Source organism: Cynocephalus volans, chromosome 6, assembly GCF_027409185.1.
Source record: "Cynocephalus volans isolate mCynVol1 chromosome 6, mCynVol1.pri, whole genome shotgun sequence".
NCBI lineage: Eukaryota > Metazoa > Chordata > Mammalia > Dermoptera > Cynocephalidae > Cynocephalus > Cynocephalus volans.
This window is the reverse complement of record NC_084465.1, coordinates 125,148,188-125,167,394: the sequence shown is the minus strand read 5'-3', so window position 1 is coordinate 125,167,394 and position 19,207 is coordinate 125,148,188. Positions and strand designations below refer to the sequence as shown.

The 19,207-nt window shown below is 37.8% G+C and overlaps 1 pseudogene; it reads right to left on the bottom strand.

Annotated features, from left to right (window-relative positions):
* The window catches only part of LOC134380524 (aldo-keto reductase family 1 member C4-like), a 234,366-nt pseudogene extending 227,938 nt beyond the window's left edge, over positions 1-6,428 (bottom strand).
* Between the last annotated feature and the right edge of the window lie 12,779 nt (positions 6,429-19,207).

Here is a 19,207-nt window from a genome sequence, read left to right as displayed (position 1 = left end):
TAACTCACTAACTGATAAATATCTGTTACTTGCTGCTTCCCTAGAGGCTGAAAACTCTACCCACCCCCACCCCAGAAATGTCTTTAAAATGGCTTTTACCATCTCCCACCCTGCACTTCTAAATATCTACACAAATCTTGGTTTTTTAAATAACGGTCCACTCTAAGGAGATATCATAAATTTCAGATCTGGGACAGGATAAGAGCTCTTTGGTCTTTGGACATCACATTGTACCAGAAAGCAAGAATTGGGGTAAACCTAATATTAAAACCACATTAACTTTTTAACATTTATACATATATTGATACATCATTATATAGCGAATTCATTAATTTTATCAGCTATATTTTCTAACTGAAGACTCTTACTACTTGACTCCAAGGTGGTAATCAGTAACTTATAGCAAAGACCCACACGCAGGACAGGTTTAAACACTTGTTTAATAGCAGAAAGCAGGAAGGAGAAGCAGACTAATACATGCTCAGTCACAAGGTCAGATCTATGTTCTCCCAAGTGTTCCTGAATGTTGATTTCATTCACCAATCTTTAGGTCAAGATACCTAAAAGCACAGATACCAAGACAAAGGACTCAGGCATTCAAACCTCACAAAAACACTTACCACCTATCTTCTATTTTTACTCTCTAATTACTTACCACCCGCTCCATGCTTTCATGGTCATGCTTCCTATACACAATTCCCTCGAAGTCACTTTCACCCACGTAGTCCTTGGTCATCTTTCGTATCTCAGGGAATTTCCACCTTCCCCCTGGGGTCAGATTAATGATTCAAGCACTCCCTGGTCTCCTTTACCTCGCCATATTTTTACTTACAATTCAGCACTAAGGTCTCCCCACATTTTCACTAAGACTTAAACAAGAAGAAATGTAATAAAGGGCTCTCCCTGCCCTTCTAGACAGAGGCTCTGCTCTGTAGAATCTCCTGTTGCTCAGAGGTGAGATGAGCAGGAGGGAAGGACAGTAGACACCTGGCAGCAGTACAGGAAGAAGGGCATGAAGAACAGGAATGAGAGGAGGCTGAGGCGCTCACCTGGTTGCAGACGGGCTTGTACCTGAGCCCTGGCTTGTTGAGGATCATCTCCAGCTGCCTGCGGTTAAAGTTGGACACCCCGATGGACTTGGCCAATCCTGCGTCCTTACACTTCTCCATGGCCTGGGGAGGAAGGGGTCGTGAGGAATTATTTGTGCATTAGTCTGCATGACAAGAAACCCAACTCTCCCAGGTGTCAGGTGGGAACCAGATCTCCCCTCTCTTGGCTTCCTCCTCTGTACTGCTACCTCCAAGCACTCCCCTCCCACGTGGCACAGAGATCCACTGTATTAAATATTAATTTTCCATGTTGGTCTCTTGGAAAAAACTCCTCTCCTGGCTGGGGTAGAAGCAGTTATTTCAGAGATGCCACAATAAATAGCTCCACCCTCTGCCCTTCTCCCAGGTGCATCTAGGACTGAGGCACTAACCTCAGTGAGGTAGGTGGTGGAACCCTCTGTATAGTGATATTTGCATGGAGGTTGCATATGGAATTGTGAGGAATATCTTTAGGGAACTGGCTTCCTCTAATCTCTCGTTTTTGATGTGTTTAATAAATATCATTTTCTAAGGTCCTATGGGGACTTACTGTGACTCAGTTTATACTTGCCTGCATTCTAATTTTCGTATTTGGAAATGCCTGTCTCTATCTGGGAAAGACAGCATGTTACATGGCTTTATTTCCGGAATAACTTTTGCAGTCTTGACCCAGGTGGGATGATCAGAGCTCTTTATCCCCCTGAACACATAATAGTTCAAAGGCATGCAAATGATCCAAATGTGGTAACTCAAGGTTTGTTTCAATATTAATTTGGATGATGGGAGACCCAGAGAAGCTCTCAAGTGCTAATGACCAGGAGCCTTGAACTTCCATGAAGCCACATTTTCTACCAATGGAAAGGCTAGGACAAAAATCAAGGAAACTGGTGGAATGCAGAGATGAGGCATGGAGGAAAAGAAATATCTCTGAAGACAATTTTAAATCTTTAAATGCAGCCGTGACTTAGTCTTCCCTCCTATATAATTCAATAAGCTCTTTTGCATAAACTAGTTTGAGTATATATAATAGTTACTAATGAATAAATACCATGGGATAAAACTCCATCATGCAGATAACCAACAGGAGAAGCAATATTTCTCAGGTCCTATGAAGGCCCCTAGATTTGCCTACCCACAGTAAGCAACACCAAATCTACTTCCAGCTTGAACTGTGAGAGATGATGGACACCCTTTGTGCTCCTTGTGGGAGGCAGTTTCATGGCTCAGCACAGCCACAGGAAACTCTGTCTGTCAATGTCCCCAAGAGCCTCAGGGGCTGTAATCAGGACTGTGCCTTGGACATGGCTGTTGTTATTTCTTCAGAGTTTTGACACAGAGACTTTGAGGCTGTTGAAATTTCTTCTCTTGGAGGTAGGAAGTGGGTCATTAAAAATTAAATTTATCCAATAAAAAGGGTATCAGGAGCTCTACTTTGGTTTCTTCTCTATTATAACAATTCCTACATCTTTCTAAGAAAAAACTTAATTCAATTATTCACGTAAGTGATATTTATGCTGACATTGGAAGCAAAATGGGTTTGATCACACAATTGCCTACCTTCAGAGACACTGGGAAATGGATAAGGTAAAGGTCAACATAGTCGAGTTGAAGTTTTTTCAGTGACCTTTCCAAGGATGGTTGGACCAACTCCGGCTGATGGCAAGTACACCAGAGCTGCAGAGGTTAAACAGTGGAGTTTAAAATTGATACTTGTGTCAATTTAGTTGTTTTGCATTAACAAGTATTGAAACTTTTTTCTACTACATGTAAGCTGATGATCACAGGCACAGATTACTCCCTTCTTCTTTTGTTTCTTATGATCTGACCTCCCTATTAAAACTACTATATGTTTGGTTATATTGTTAGTATATCTACTGAGTCTGGGAAGAAGTTACTCAAGGCATAAAATTTTTATGAAATATAATATACTTATAATCTGAATTATATTTGATTGATTTTAAAGAGCAGTTCAAAAACTTAGTCTTATTCTCTCACCCATTGATGAAAGAACGAGTGGAGAAGAATTAGTTCCCCTTTTGTGTAATAACTAAATGGGAAATTATTTAGAACATGTTAACATGTGTTGGGCATAATTCAAGACAATTTACCTACACCTGGTTTAATACCCAAAGAGTTGTTTTATATTGTTCTATCTTGTTAACAAACTGAGAATTGAAATTCATATGGAAAATAAATTTTAAAAAGCCATCCAGGAGATAAGAAAAACATGCTGATCACAGTTCTGTCTGATTATTTAGTCCACAGTGATTATTTATACCACTTTGAGCTGAGAAAAAGGTAAAGTGACTTTAACATAAAGCAACATAAATTTAGCCATCCTGATGGTGAGAAGACCATCATTGTTCTCTGTTTTTGATTCTAATTTTAATACACGAATAAATGTTGTATCAATAAGTAATAATTCACCAAGCGGTCATTGATTGAATCCCGTAATTGTCATCTCCCAATAATCATATGAAATAAATGTGCACGCGAGCACACCACGTACATGATACCTTTGAAGTGTAGAATATGTCCTCTCTCTTCACAATACCCTCTGCAATCTTGCTTCAGATGGCCAGTCCAACCTCCTCTTCATTATTGTAGAAATAAGCAGAATCGATATGGCGGAAACCGGCTTCTATTGCTACTTTACTGGCCTCCAGAGTTTTACTCTTTGGAACCTACAGGAGCAAACAAAGGTAGCATTTGTGGGTCCACTTGATTGAGAGGAAGTGCGGGCAAAAGCAGTGACCTTAACAAGCATCAAGTGTCTCTCATGTCTTGGGTTAGCTCTGCATATGAGGTGATGAACCCACTGTAGGTTGCCTGGGCCATTCCCAGTTAGTAATAAAGGTTGGGCATCAGAGGGACCCCTCGGATCACAGGACTCACCTAATGTTATAGTTATGGTGGTTATTTATTAGTGAAGTCACAAATTAAAGTTAATACAGGGTAAAGGGTTATGGAACAATATATAGAAGGAATCTGGTACAATATTCAATAACTCCTCTCCTAGTGAATTCACACAGAACATGCTAAATTCCCCCTGCCTTGAAATTTGAGAATATGTGGGAAATGTCTAAAAGAGGAACTCTTTAGAAACTCAGTTCCAAAGCCTTTCACCACAGTCTGGTTGCACAGAAACACTTTACCTGGTACACACCAAAATTCAAGTCTCCCAAAGGAAAGCAGGTATACAAAACCCTAATATTTGTACTAGAAGTGAAGGTATACTCACCATTGTCCTCAATAAGAAAATAGTGATAAATCCAATTCCTAGATGCCATCCAGAACCCAGTTTGAAAATAAACACTTCTATAGAGAGTAGTCTGTTAAGTCTTTTCTAAATAGGTATTCTTTATGAATGACACAACTAAGTATACTAAAGACATATACTCTAAGGATATAGATTTATACATAAGAAATTAACTGCAGCCTATGAGGGGTTAGCTAAGTAGGTATCAGCCCTGAAAATCAAGTCCATTTCTTTTAGGGAAAATAAAATTAAAGTGAAATTAAAATTATTGGCTTATCTAACAAATTTGGTAAAGACATGAATATGCATTTATTAAAGCCAAAAAAGGTGAAAGAAACACACATTTTCCTGTTTCATTTTAAGAATTTCTTAATTTTTTTTTTTTTGTCTTTTTCGTGACCTCACTCAGCCAGTGAGTGCACCGGCCATTACCTATATAGGATCCGAACCCGCGGCGGGAGTGTCGCTGCGCTCCTAGTGCCGCACTCTCCTGAGTGCGCCACGGGGTCGGCCCTTAATTTTTTTTTTAAGTGAATTTATGAGGAGGAAGGTACTGGGTCCTCTCTGGTCTCTCCTGATCCCTGATGTGGTCTCTTCTTAGGTGTACAAGCACGTGAAAGATTTATTTACCAAGGATGAGCCATCAGTGATGTTCTTCATCCTTCCTTCCCTCCCTTTCACACCACTTTCCACCATTAAGTAAAACTTCTGTCTCCTCTCTATAAAATATTTCCTTGTGTATATTCTTAAGTCTTATAAATGAGAAAAGTGAGACTCAGAACTTAAGTACCTACTCCCTTGTCACACAAAAGTAGTCTGAGGACAACAACAGAATATGCCATTTATACTATTCCATTTAGTGAACTCTCCATTTTGTTCCTTTGTGTTAGAAGATCACTTCTACCATTTTTATTCAAATTCAATAACAGACCAAGGATTAGAAATAGACCAAGATTTAGATTTCCCTTTGTCAGGTTGTAGTTTACCCCTAAAATGATGTTATAGTTTCCCTTCAGGTAAATTTCTGGAGGGGAGAGTAGTCCTGGGAAATTCTATTGAGTCCAGGTCTAGTATTGCTGTGTGGTGCAAACAGGATGCCCCTCAGCAGGGCTGCCATGCTCTCCCGTTATTTCTCATGCACTCCAAATCCAGTAACTTTCACCAGAAGGATTTCTCTGGATCATGTTTACTTTCAAAGATGAAACATTTCTTGAGTTATAGAAATAAACATAGAAATCACTCCCATTATAATCAACCTCCAAGAAAGTGACCTGACAGGCAGTGTCCTTGACTGCTGAGTTTCAACTCTTTTGCTAAGTTGGCAAATAGACTGAAATAGGTGGAAGAGCAGGAGCCCATAACAATCACTAGGTGTCAACATGATTAGATGCTGAATCAGAGCAAAGTCTAACTACCTTTCTTCTTTGTACATGGAACAGCTCTAGCCTGTGAAACTGAGAACCAAACGAGTCTCTCAAGTCACTGAGGAACAAGAACCTGACAATCCAGTTCAGCGTCCACTTCTCTTAGGTCTATTTTTGATGAATATTTGTATTAGTCTGTTTTTGTTGTATAACAAAATACATGGAACTGGGTGATGTATAGAGAAGAACAAAATTTATTGCTTATAGTTTTGGAGGCTAGGAAGCCCAAAATCCAGGGCACACACCTGGTGAGGGTCCCAGGGGTCTCATATTGCAAGATGGTGGAAGTAGAGAGAGAAGAGACAGACTCTCCTCTTCTTTTACAACCCTCAGAACCATGCCTCTGACCATCATTTTTAATCCATTCACTACTGCATGGTCCTACAATCTAATTACCTCTTCAAGGCTCCACCTTTCAACTACCATAATAAGATTTCCCACCCTCTTAACAGTCACAGTGGGGGCTAAGTTTCTAATACATAAAACTTGGGGGACACAATTCCAGTTTCAGGGAGATTTTGGAGGACAATATTCAATCAACTACAACACTCAACCCCAAGACACTGCTTTTACCTCTGGAAACTCATAGGTGCCGAATCCCAGTACAGGAATGAAGTGACCATCATTCATTTTCACATACTGACATTTGGGATCCATTGCTGTAACTCCTCTAGGTAAGCAGAACTTATTTCTTTCTTCTGCCTTCACGGGTTGTAAGACCAAATGATAGGCAACACCGCAGCTACCTGTCCAAAGGTTGAGCAATGTCATGTAGGAGGAGCAAGTTTAAAGCAGTATTCCACAGAATTAGAGGAGAATTGGATTCAGTTTACATTTCTTGTAAAAGAATATTCTTAAGTAAATTATTATATATTCTTAATGAACTCTTTAACTTTTCCAGAAGTATATGTTCTTTTCAGAATGCACATATATTAGGGCAAATGTTACGAAATATTTAGTGAACAATTATTGACTATATGTTACAATAGATAAAATTCCAGCTATGAATCTTTTTTGTTGTTTTTGAAATTATGGAGGCAACTCTTGATCATGCATCATTTGAACAGTTACTTATTTTACACCTCTTACACATACACACATGCAATTTAGAAAAATGACTGATGAGTATTTTTTATAAAAATGAGTGTCAATGAAGAAGCTTAAGTTAAAATTGAAAACAAATTTTAGTTTTTACTTTTCTTATAAGCATAATTATTTTGTTTCTTCTTTCTATGCACTGCAATATCAATATTTAACACTTGCAAGACCTCAAGTTTATCATTAAGCATAGTGTTTATTGAGTGTTAATGATTAACAGTTATTGGACATCATTTGTAATATTTGTATAGTGTTTACATTTTCCACCCAGTTCTATAATTTTATAAATTACCTTAAAGGACCTATTCAAAAAAGGACAAGTATTTTACATAATTTATAAATTTCAACATTATTTGTTTTAAAAAAAACCTAGCAATCTTGAGCAAAAAAATGTAAAGCCAGAGGCATTACACTTCCTCACTCCAAACTATATTATAAATCTATAGTAACTAAATGGTACTGGCATAAAAACAGACACATAAACCACTGAAACTGAATAGAGAGTGCAGAAATCAACCCATGTATTTATAGTCAACTGATCTTTGTCAAAGGCATACAAGGGGGAAAGGAGAGACTAGAACATACAATGTGGACAGGAGAACCTCTTCAATAAATGGTGCTGGGAAAACTGTATACGCATATGTAAAAGAATTAAACTTGATCTGTACCTCTCATCATATACAAAAATCAACTCAAAATGGATTAAAGACTTAAATATAAGATGTGAAACATTAAAACTCCTAAAAGAAAACATGGGAAAAACACTCCAGGATGTAAGACTGGGCAAAGACTTCATGAATAAGACCTCAAAAGCACAGACAACAAAAGAAAAATAAACAAATGGGAACATATCAAACTAAAAAGCTTTTGCACAGCAAAGGAAACAATCACCAGAGTGAAAAGACAACCTACATAATGTGAGCAAATATTTGAAATGACTTTAATTACAAGGAATTTGGCAATAGCTAGGTAAATATTATACATTAGTACAATGAAATTTTATGAATTAATTGAAAATTTAGCATACAGAGTGATGTCAGCAAAATGTGTGACCAGGAAACTCCAAGTTCTCCCATAGAAACATTAAAATCCAACCTGACTCTTGCTGTGCAACCACAGAAGAGCTTTGGTAAACAGTCCAAGGTCTATAGCAACAAAGGGACACTACCTTGAAATTACACTGTGTTTTCTTAACCCTTGCCAATGCCTGTCTAGCTAGCACAGATGGTCTTGGTGGGTAGGTGGCATCAGCCGAGTCACCAGTTTCCTCCCTCAAAGGAGAGCAACCAGAGAAGATCTGATTTGCAGCATTCTAACCTCCCTAGGACTTCTGAAGGATTTTTGTCTATTTTGCATAATTTTGACTTCAAATTGCAAAGCAGCTGGGATGGCTCTTCAAAAAGGTAGGTAAACTGTAAACAGTTATCATGAAGAAAAGATTAGTGGCAGAGACATACAACAGACCACCAAAGACCCCGAGGAGAGGCTGGAGTGTAAGTTTTTGGGACATTAAGTAATTCAAAAGCAATTGAGTATTTGGGAGAATCAAAAAAGCTACACACAGATGCCAGATGCATGCACTATAATGGCTGAGCAGACCTGAAGCTTTTATATTCTGCTAATCTCAAGACTAATGTGAAGAATATTAGTTAAGAATTTTCACAACACAAGCAATACTGCATAGACTGAAAGAAAGGTTTTTTTTAAATGTCCAAATAAATAAACACACACACAAGACAGATAAAGAAACAGGAAATCATGGGTCATTATTAGGAAGAAAAAATGTTGGCAGAAACCATTTTTGAAGTACAGATTTAGTACAAATAGGCTTTAAAACTACAGTCTTAAATATGCTCAAATTGTCAAAGGCAAATGTAGACATATAAAAACAACTAAGGGGAATTAGGAAAAGAATATATGAACAAAATGAGAATAACAGCAAAGATATAGCAATTATTTAAAAAAGAAAAGAAATTCAGAATATGAAAATACAATTGAATTGAAAAATTCACCAGAGGGTTTCAACAGCAGATTTGAGCAGGAATAGAAAAGAATCTACATACTGAGTTTGCAATATTTAAAATTATTGAATCTTAGGAGCAGAAAGAAAAAATGAAGAAATGTGAACAGACCCTAAGGGACTTATTGGACAATATCGAGCTAACCATTATACACAGTATTGAATTTCAGAAGAAGAGAGAAAAAATGAGAAATGGGGATTCTTTGAAGAAAATGACCATCGAAAATGCCCCAAATATGATGAGATACATAAATCTACAAGTCCAAAAAGTTTAAATTACTGCCAATATGATAAAGTCAAAGAGACTCAAATCTACATATATTATAATATAACTGTTCATAGAAAAGACAAAAAGACCATTTTAAAAGTAGCAAGAGGAGTTTCAAGATGGCGGCGGCTGCGGCAGCTGGCGCGGAGTAGCTGAGGTGTAAAAGGCAGTCACTGGGCCTCAGGCAGCCGGGAAACTTGTGGACCTTCCTCTCACCATCTCTTAAGGGAGGACTACAGCTGCTGGCCGGTCATGGGGGCTCAACGCCACTTTGCCCCCAGCAGGAGAGGCTGTCTCATTTACAGGCAACAGCTTTGAAGTGTGGAGCAGGAAAAGAACTGATTCTTAGCTGCAAAAGCGAGTCTTGAAACAGGGAACACGGCACCAGGGCTGCTGTGGATGCAGCCAGGATCCCGGAGGCTGAGGCCGCACTGAAGGCGGCCAGCTGCCCTATTCAGGATTCGAGGTTTCAGGCCGGCATTAAAGAAGACTCCTGGGAGCGCCCGAGCTGCGCCGCGACTGAACAGCCCGAGGCGGCAGCGCCGAGAACACGTAAGGTGACAAACCAGAGACAGAGAGCGAACACCCGACCTGGCACGGAACTGTGAGTGATCCCTGGCACAGCTCTGTTCGGGGGGTGGATGCCCACGCGGCTCCCGCCTGCACCACCAGGCCACTCACCGCCCCGGTGCTGCCTCTATTTTCCCAGGTGCGGGCAGCTCCGCCCTGCTCAGCCATCACTGAGCCCATTTGCTTGGCCTGGCGCAGGGCTTTCTGGAGCCTGCGGACCGACCTCCTCTCCCACTCCCTCCGCGGTTCTCTGGCAGGGCTGGGGGCATGGGGCATCCCGACCAGTGTTGGGAGGGCAAGGAAGTACGGGCGGGCCGACTGTCACTCCACCACACCCTGGACTCCGGCCCCCGGTAAACTTCCTGTTACTGGGAGGCAGATACCATCTCTGCGACCACCAGTTTGGAAAAAAGCCTAACGAATTTCTGGTTGGGAATAGTGTGCTAGGAGAGTTCCCAGGTCCGCTTGAACCTGCTGGAGAGCAGGCTGCAGGCGGGCACTAGACTCGGTTTATACCGGGGGGATACAAAGGTGAACAAGACCCGAGAAAGATCTACATAGTGCTACAAAGGCACCCAGAGAGACCGGTCGTCTGTGCCCAGCAGAAACCTGGTAGACTTCCTGGGCGAGGCGCTGCTGAGCAGGGTCTTGAAGGCCCAGCTGATAGACGAGGGGTGCAGAAGACACACCCCAGCCCAGCACAGTTTGCACAGAGAGGGGAGACGTGCGGCCAGGGAGGCGGAGACTCGACAGAAACCACACACCCGGTGGGGTCGCCACTGCACGATCTAACAGCCTGGGCCAGAGCACACGGAACGGGGAGAAGTCCTGTACAGGAAGTGAAAGCTCAACAGAGATCACACACCCTGTGGTACGTGATCCACCAGCCCAGCAGAGTCCAAGCTGACCAGAAAGGTGGATCCCCGGAGAAGCCCAAGACCTGAGGCGACCACACACACAAGACACTAGAGGCCAACTGAGCAGTCACGGCGGGAGCCATACCAAATTGGCAACCACAGCAACATCCTAGTTAGTCATCAGTCTCAAACCAGTGGACTGTGAAACCCCCTGCCACAATGAATAAACACCAAAAAAAAGACACCAGAAATACAAAAAATCAAGAAAGTACACCACCAAAAGTTAATAAATCTTATACTCTAGATCCTATAGAACAAGAAGCCCTTGAAATAACTGACAAGGAATTTCGAGTGATAATTCTAAGGAAACTGAATGAGGTACAAGAAAACTCAGCTAGACATCATGATGAAAGGAGGAAAAGTATACAGGATCTGAAAGAGGAAATATACAAGGAAATCAATGTCCTGAAAAAAAATGTAGCAAAACTTGCTGAACTGAAGAAGTTATTCAGCGAAATAAAAAACACAACGGAGAGTTTAACCAGCAGGCTTGTCGAAGTTGAAGAGAGAACCTCTGAACTTGAAGATGGGCTGTTTGAAATAACACAAGGAGACAAAAAGAAAGAAAAAAGAATCAAGGACATGGAAGAAAATCTGAGAGAGATATCAGACAACCTCAAGCGCTCAAATATCCGAGTCATGGGTATTCCAGAAGGGGAGGAAAATGGAGATTCCATTGAAAACATATTCAACAAAATAGTGGCAGAAAACTTCCCAGGTATAGGAAAAATCACAGATCTTCAGATCCAGGAAGCTCAATGATCTCCAAACATATTCAAACCAAAAAGGCCTTCTCCAAGATATGTCATAGTCAAATTGGCAAAACTCAGAGACAAAGAGAGAATCTTAAAAGCTGCAAGAGAGAAGCGTCAAATCACCTATAAGGGAGCCCCAATCAGGTTAACATCAGACTTTTCATCACAAACCCTAAAAGCTAGAAAGGAATGGGATGATATTTTCAAAATACTAAAAGACAAAGATTGCCAGCCAAGAATACTCTACCCTGCAAGGCTATCCTTCCGAAATGAGGGGCAAATAGTATATTTCTCAGACAAACAAAAACTGCGGGAGTTCACTACCACACGACCACCCTTACAAGAAATCCTCAAGGGAGTACTGGGTTTGGTTCCTGAAAAATAACTACCACTGCCATAAAAACCCAAGAAAAATCTAAGCCCGCTAGTACAATAAAAATGGCATTCATGAAGAGAAAACAAGCTAACAAAAACACTATCTACAACCTAAGGAACCAACAAACAAAGAAACCAAACAGTAAATCAGAAAGCAAGGAACAAAAGACACCTAAGACAACCAAACAACCAATAAAATGCTAGGAATAAATCAACACCTTTCAATAACAACTCTTAATGTTAAAGGCTTAAATTCCCCAATTAAAAGACACAGACTGGCTGACTGGATCAAAAAGCAGGACCCAACTATATGCTGCCTACAAGAGACCCACCTCACCCATAAAGATTCACACAGACTAAGAGTGAAAGGATGGAAAAAGATTTACCATGCAAACAGAAAAGAAAAACGAGCTGGAGTGGCTATTCTTATATCTGACAAAATAGACTTTAAACTAAAAACCATAAAAAGAGACAATGAGGGACACTACTTAATGATAAAAGGACTGATCCATCAAGAAGACATAACAATCATAAATATGTACGCACCCAATGTTGGAGCAGCCAGATTTATAAAACAAACTCTATTAGACCTAAAGAAGGAAATAGACACTAATACCATAATAGCAGGGGACCTGAACACTCCACTGTCAATATTAGACAGATCATCTAGGCAAAGAATCAGTAGAGAAACACAAGATCTAAACCAGACTCTAGACCAATAGGAATTGGCAGATATCTACAGAACATTCCACCCAACAACCTCAGAATATTCATTCTTCTCATTAGCACATGGATCATTCTCCAGGATAGATCACATATTAGGTCACAAATCAAGTCTCAATAAATTCAAAAAAATTGGAATTATCCCATGTATCTTCTCAGACCACAATGGATTAAAACTAGAAATTAATAACAAACAAACCTCTGGAAACTATACAAACACATGGAAATTAAACAGCATTCTACTTAATGACATATGGGTCCAAGAAGAAATCAAGCAGGAAATCAAAAAGTTTATTGAAACTAATGAAAAGAATGATACATCATACCAAAACCTGTGGGATACTGCAAAAGCAGTATTGAGGGGAAAATTTATTGCATTAAATGCTCACTTCAGAAGAATAGAAAGATGGCAAGTGAACAACCTAACACTTCACCTTAAAGAACTAGAAAAACAAGAACAATCCAAACCTAAAGTTAACAGACAGAAAGAAATCATTAAGATCAGAGCAGAACTGAATGAAATTGAAAACCAAAAAACAATTCAAAAGATCAACGAATCAAAAAGTTGGTTTTTTGAAAAGATAAATAAAATTGACAAACCATTATCATGGCTAACAAAAAAAAGAAGAGAGAAGACTCAAATAACAAAAATTAGAAATGAAAAAGGCGATATTACAACTGATTCATCTGAAATACAAGGAATCATTCGAGACTACTATAAACAACTATACGCCAACAAATTTGAAAATCTGGAGGAAATGGATAAATTTCTGGACACACACAAGCTCCCAAAACTGAACCGTGAAGACGTAGAAAATTTGAACAGACCAATAACAATAAAGGAGATTGAAGCTCTTATCAGAAGGCTCCCAACAAAGAAAAGCCCAGGACCAGATGGATTCACAGCAGAATTTTACCAAACATTCAAAGAGGAATTGACACCGATTCTTTACAAACTATTCCAAAAGATTGAAATGGACGCAAATCTCCCAAACTCATTCTATGAAGCAAACATCATCCTGATACCAAAACCAGGTAAAGATATAACCAAAAAAGAAAACTACAGGCCAATATCCTTGATGAATATAGATGCAAAAATCCTCACTAAAATACTAGCAAACAGAATACAGCAACACATACGAAAAATTATTCATCACGATCAAGTGGGATTCATCCCAGGGATGCAAGGTTGGTTCAACATACGCAAATCAATAAATGTGATACACCATATTAATAAACTCAAACACAAGGACCATATGATCATCTCTATAGATGCTGAAAAAGCATTTGATAAAGTTCAGCACTCATTCATGACAAAGACCCTCTATAAGTTAGGTATAGAGGGAAAGTATCTCAACATAATTAAAGCCATATATGCCAAACCCACAGCCAATATCATCCTGAATGGGGAAAAGCTGAAAGCTTTTCCTTTAAGAACAGGAACTAGACAAGGATGCCCACTCTCACCACTCCTATTCAACATAGTGTTGGAAGTACTAGCCAGAGCAATCAGAGAAGAGAGGGAAATAAAGGGCATCCAGATTGGAAAAGATGAAGTCAAACTGTCCCTGTTTGCAGATGACATGATCCTATATATCGAACAGCCTAAAACCTCTACAAAAAAACTGTTGGAATTGATAAATGATTTCAGCACAGTAGCAGGATACAAAATCAACACACAAAAATCAGTAGCATTTCTTTTCTCCAATAGTGAACATGCAGAAGGAGAAATCAAGAAAGCCTGCCCATTTACAATAGACACCAAAAAAATAAAATACTTAGGAATTGAGTTAACCAAGGATGTGAAAAATCTCTATAATGAGAACTACAAACCACTGCTGAGAGAAATTAGAGAGGATACAAGAAGATGGAAAGATATTCCATGCTCTTGGATTGGAAGAATCAACATAGTGAAAATGTCCATACTACCCAAAGTGATATACAAATTCAATGCAATCCCCATCAAAATTCCAAAGACATTTTTTCTCAGAAATGGAAAAAACTATTCAGACATTTATATGGAACAATAAAAGACCACGAATAGCCAAAGCAATGCTCAGCAAAAAGAATAAAGCTGGAGGCATAACACTACCTGACTTTAAGCTATACTACAAAGCTATAATAACCAAAACAGTATGGTACTGGCATAAAAACAGACACACTGACCAATGGAATAGAATAGAGAATCCAGAAATCAACCCACACACTTAGTGCCATCTGATCTTTGACAAAGGCACCAAGCCTATTCACTGGGGAAGGGACTGCCTCTTCAGCAAGTGGTGCTGGGATAACTGGATATCCATATGCAGGAGAATGAAACTAGATCCATACCTCTCACCGTATACTAAAATCAACTCAAAATGGATTAAGGATTTAAATATACACCCTGAGACAATAAAACTTCTTAAAGAAAACATAGGAGAAACACTTCAGGAAATAGGACTGGGCACAGACTTCATGAATACGACCCCAAAAGCACGGGCAACCAAAGGAAAAATAAACAAATGGGATTATATCAAACTAAAAAGCTTCTGCACAGCAAAAGAAACAATTAACAGAGTTAAAAGACAACCAACAGAGTGGGAGAAAATATTTGCAAAATATACATCTGACAAAGGATTAATATCCAGAATATATAAGGAACTCAAACAACTTTACAAGAAAAAAACAAGCAACCCAATTAAAAAATGGGCAAAAGAGCTAAATAGGCATTTCTCTAAGGAAGATATCCAAATGGCCAACAGACATATGAAAAAATGCTCAACATCACTCAGCATCCAGGAAATGCAAATCAAAACCACATTGAGATACCATCTAACCCCAGTTAGGATGGCTAAAACCCAAAAGACTATGAACGATAAATGCTGGCGAGGCTGCAGAGAAAAAGGAACTCTCATACATTGTTGGTGGGACTGCAAAATGGTGCAGCCTCTATGGAAAATGGTATGGAGGTTCCTTGAACAATTGCAAATAGATCTACCATACGACCCAGCCATCCCACTGTTGGGAATATACCCAGAGGAATGGAAATCATCAAGTCGAAGGTATACCTGTTCCCCAATGTTCATCGCAGCACTCTTTACAATAGCCAAGAGTTGGAACCAGCCCAAATGCCCATCATCAGATGAGTGGATACGGAAAATGTGGTACATTTACACAATGGAATACTACTCAGCTATAAAAACGAATGAAATACTGCCATTTGCAACAACATGGATGGACCTTGAGAGAATTATATTAAGTGAAACAAGTCAGGCACAGAAAGAGAAATACCACATGTTCTCACTTATTGGAGGGAGCTAAAAATTAATATATAAATTCACACACACACGCACACACACACACACAAACCGGGGGGGGGGGGGGAAGAAGATATAACAACCACAATTATTTGAAGTTGATACGACAAGCAAACAGAAAGGACATTTTTGGGGGGGAGGGGGGGAGGGAGAAGGGAGGGAGGTTTTGGTGATGGGGAGCAATAATCAGCTACAATGTATATCGACAAAATAAAATTAAAAAAAAAGTAGCAAGAGAAACATAGCTCATATGGTACATGGTAACCTGGATAATATGATGAAAATGCATTACATCAAAGGCTTCTGAAGACATATAGCACAATATATTAAAAGTTGTGAAAGAAAAAACCTGTCAAACAAGAGTTCTATTTCTGGCAAAAATGTCCTGCAAAAATGAAGAATTTCGTTAAGACAACTCAAGATACACAAAAGCTGAAAGAGTTTATTACTCCCATTACTTTTCTAAAAGAAATGTTAAAGAGAGTCACTGAGATTGAAATAAAAGGATGCTTGACAGGAACTCAAAGTGAAATAAAGGTATAAAGACATCCAGGAAAGGTAAATATATAGCAAAACATAAAAACATGAATTTTCTAAATTTTGATTTGTAACTCTAATATTTTCTTCAAAATTTAAAATATAAATGCATACAAAGTATAAATACAAAAAAATATAAATTTGTGTTAATATATACACAATGTATAAACTTGTAATTAGTGATATTGATAATATAAAATAGAATTGTAACTGTATAAAAGTAGAGTTTTTGTTTAGGATTAAAGCTAAATTCATGTCAATTTAAAGTAGATTATTATAACTTTAGGATGCTATATGTAATTGCCATGGTAAACACAAGGAAAAAAAACCCATAGATGTACGTAAGAGAAAATGAGAAGAGAATAAAAATGTCCCCAAATATCTTATGTCCACACATGAAGTTAGAATAGTGCAAATAAAAATCAGAAAGGTATGACAGAAACAAAAAAAAGCTAAAATTATTCAGTAATTAGTTTAAATGTACATGGATTAAACTCCCCAATAAAAATGCAGATGGATTGGCAGAGTGCTGACAAAAAAAATCATAATCCAACTATATGCTCTGTACAAGAGACTCATTTTACATCTAAGGACACAAATAGTTTGAACTTGAACACGGAAATAAGTATATTCCATGAATACAGTAACAAAAAAAGAGCAGTGATAGTTATGCTAATATCAGAATAAATAGAATTTATATCAAAATATGACAGGAGACAAACAAGAACATTTTAATTTAATAAATGAGTCAATTCACCAAGAATATAAGTGTAAAAATATATGCACCAAATATCAGAGTTCCAAAATATATGAAACACATATTGATGAAATGGAGGGAAAACAGACACCACTATAATACTAGTCAGAAACTTTCATACCCAGTTTTAATACTAGATGAAACAACAAGGTGAAAGATCAATAAGAAAATAGAAAGGAAAGTATTATAAACAATTACATGCTAAAAATGAATAAACTAGATAAAACAGATAAGTTCCTAGAAACACACAACCTACAAAGAGTAAATCATGAAGAAATGAAAAACTTAAACAGACCTACAACTATGAGAGAAATCAAATCAGTAAGCAAAAACTTCCAGCAAGGAAAAGCCCATATCCAGATGGGTTCATAGTGAATTCCACTAAATATTTAAAAGAGAATTAACACAAATCCTTCTCAAATGCTTCAAAAAAGTTGCAGAGAAAGAAATACTTTTTAACTTATTCTATGATGCCAGCATTACCCTGATATCAAAGCCCAACAAAGACACTAGCAGAAAGAAAACTACAGACAAATATTATTTATAACAATTCCTGCAAAAATTCTCAACAAAATATTAGCAAACCAAATTCAGCAGCATACCCAAAAGTGTAAATGATGACCTAGTGGAATTCATTCCCAGAATGCAAGGGTTATACATATATTAGTCAATGCAATATACCACATTAACGAAATGAAGAAAAAAACACAGGAATAGTTAAATTGATGGAAAAAAAATCACCTGAACAAAAATTAACACCCTTTCATGATAAAAACCTTCAGCATACTAGAAGAAGGAATCTTCTTCACATAATAAAGGCCATATATTAAAAACAAACAAAAAACAGCTAGCAGGAACCTTGATGGTGAAAGTCAGAAAGCTTTGAACCTAAAATTAATAGCAAGCCAAGGAAGACTACATCTACTACTCCTATACAACATAGTATTGAAAGTACTAGCTAGAGTATTAGGGAAAGAAAAAGAAATAAACTGTATCCAAATTAAGGAAGAATAAAATTTTCTTTATTCATAGATGACACGATCTTATGTATAGAAAGCCCTAAAGATTCTGCAACTAATTGTCAGAACTAAGAAATAAATTTAGCATAGTTGCAGAATACAAAACTCACATAGAAAATCCATTTGCATTTCTATACAGTAATAATGAACAAGTTGAGATGAAAATTTTAAAAAGTCCACTTACAATAACATGAAAAAAGAATGCAACATTTATGAATAAACTTATCCAAAGAGGTAAAAGATCTGGACAATTAAAACTATGAATGTTGCTTAGAGAAATTCAATTACAAATGATGAAAAGATAATGGTATTCATGATTCACGAATAAAGGAGAAAACAATGGTATTCATGATTGGGAGACAAAATTAAGATGTCAATAGTACCCAAAGTGATCTACAGATTTGATGTAATTCTTATAAATATCCAAATGGCATTTTTGACAGAAATATAAAAAACCATCCTAAGAATCATATGGAATCCCAAAGGACCCCAAAAGTATCTTGAAAAATAAAAATAAAAATGGAACAAAGTTCAAGTTCTCACACTTCCAGATTTCAAAACTCACTGCAAAGCTACAGTAATCAAAACAGTATGCTACCAACCTGACAAAAAGACAGAAATATAAGCCAATGGAATAAAATAGACAGCTCAGAAGTAAATATTTGCATATATTATCAAAATATATTTGACAAAGGGGTCAAGATTGGCCATGGGAAAAACAGTCTTTTCAACAAACAGTGGTGAAAAACTAGATATGCACATGTAAAAGTAGTTGGAACTTTATCTAACACTATAAGCAAAAATTAACTCAAAATACATTCAAGACTTAAGCACAGAACTGCAAGCATAAAACTCTGAGAAAAATCACGGGGTAAAATTTAATGACATTGGATTTGGTCATGATATTTTGGATATGACACCAAAAGTGTAGTCAACAGCAACAAAAAAGTAGACCAGTTTAATCTACTACTCACCAAAACTAAAAACCTTTTTGCAGGAAAGGAAACTGTGAAGAGAGTGAGAAGGTAACCCAAGAATGGGATAAATAGCTGTAAGTTGTATTTCTGATATAACTGAATATAATGAAATTTCCTGGCA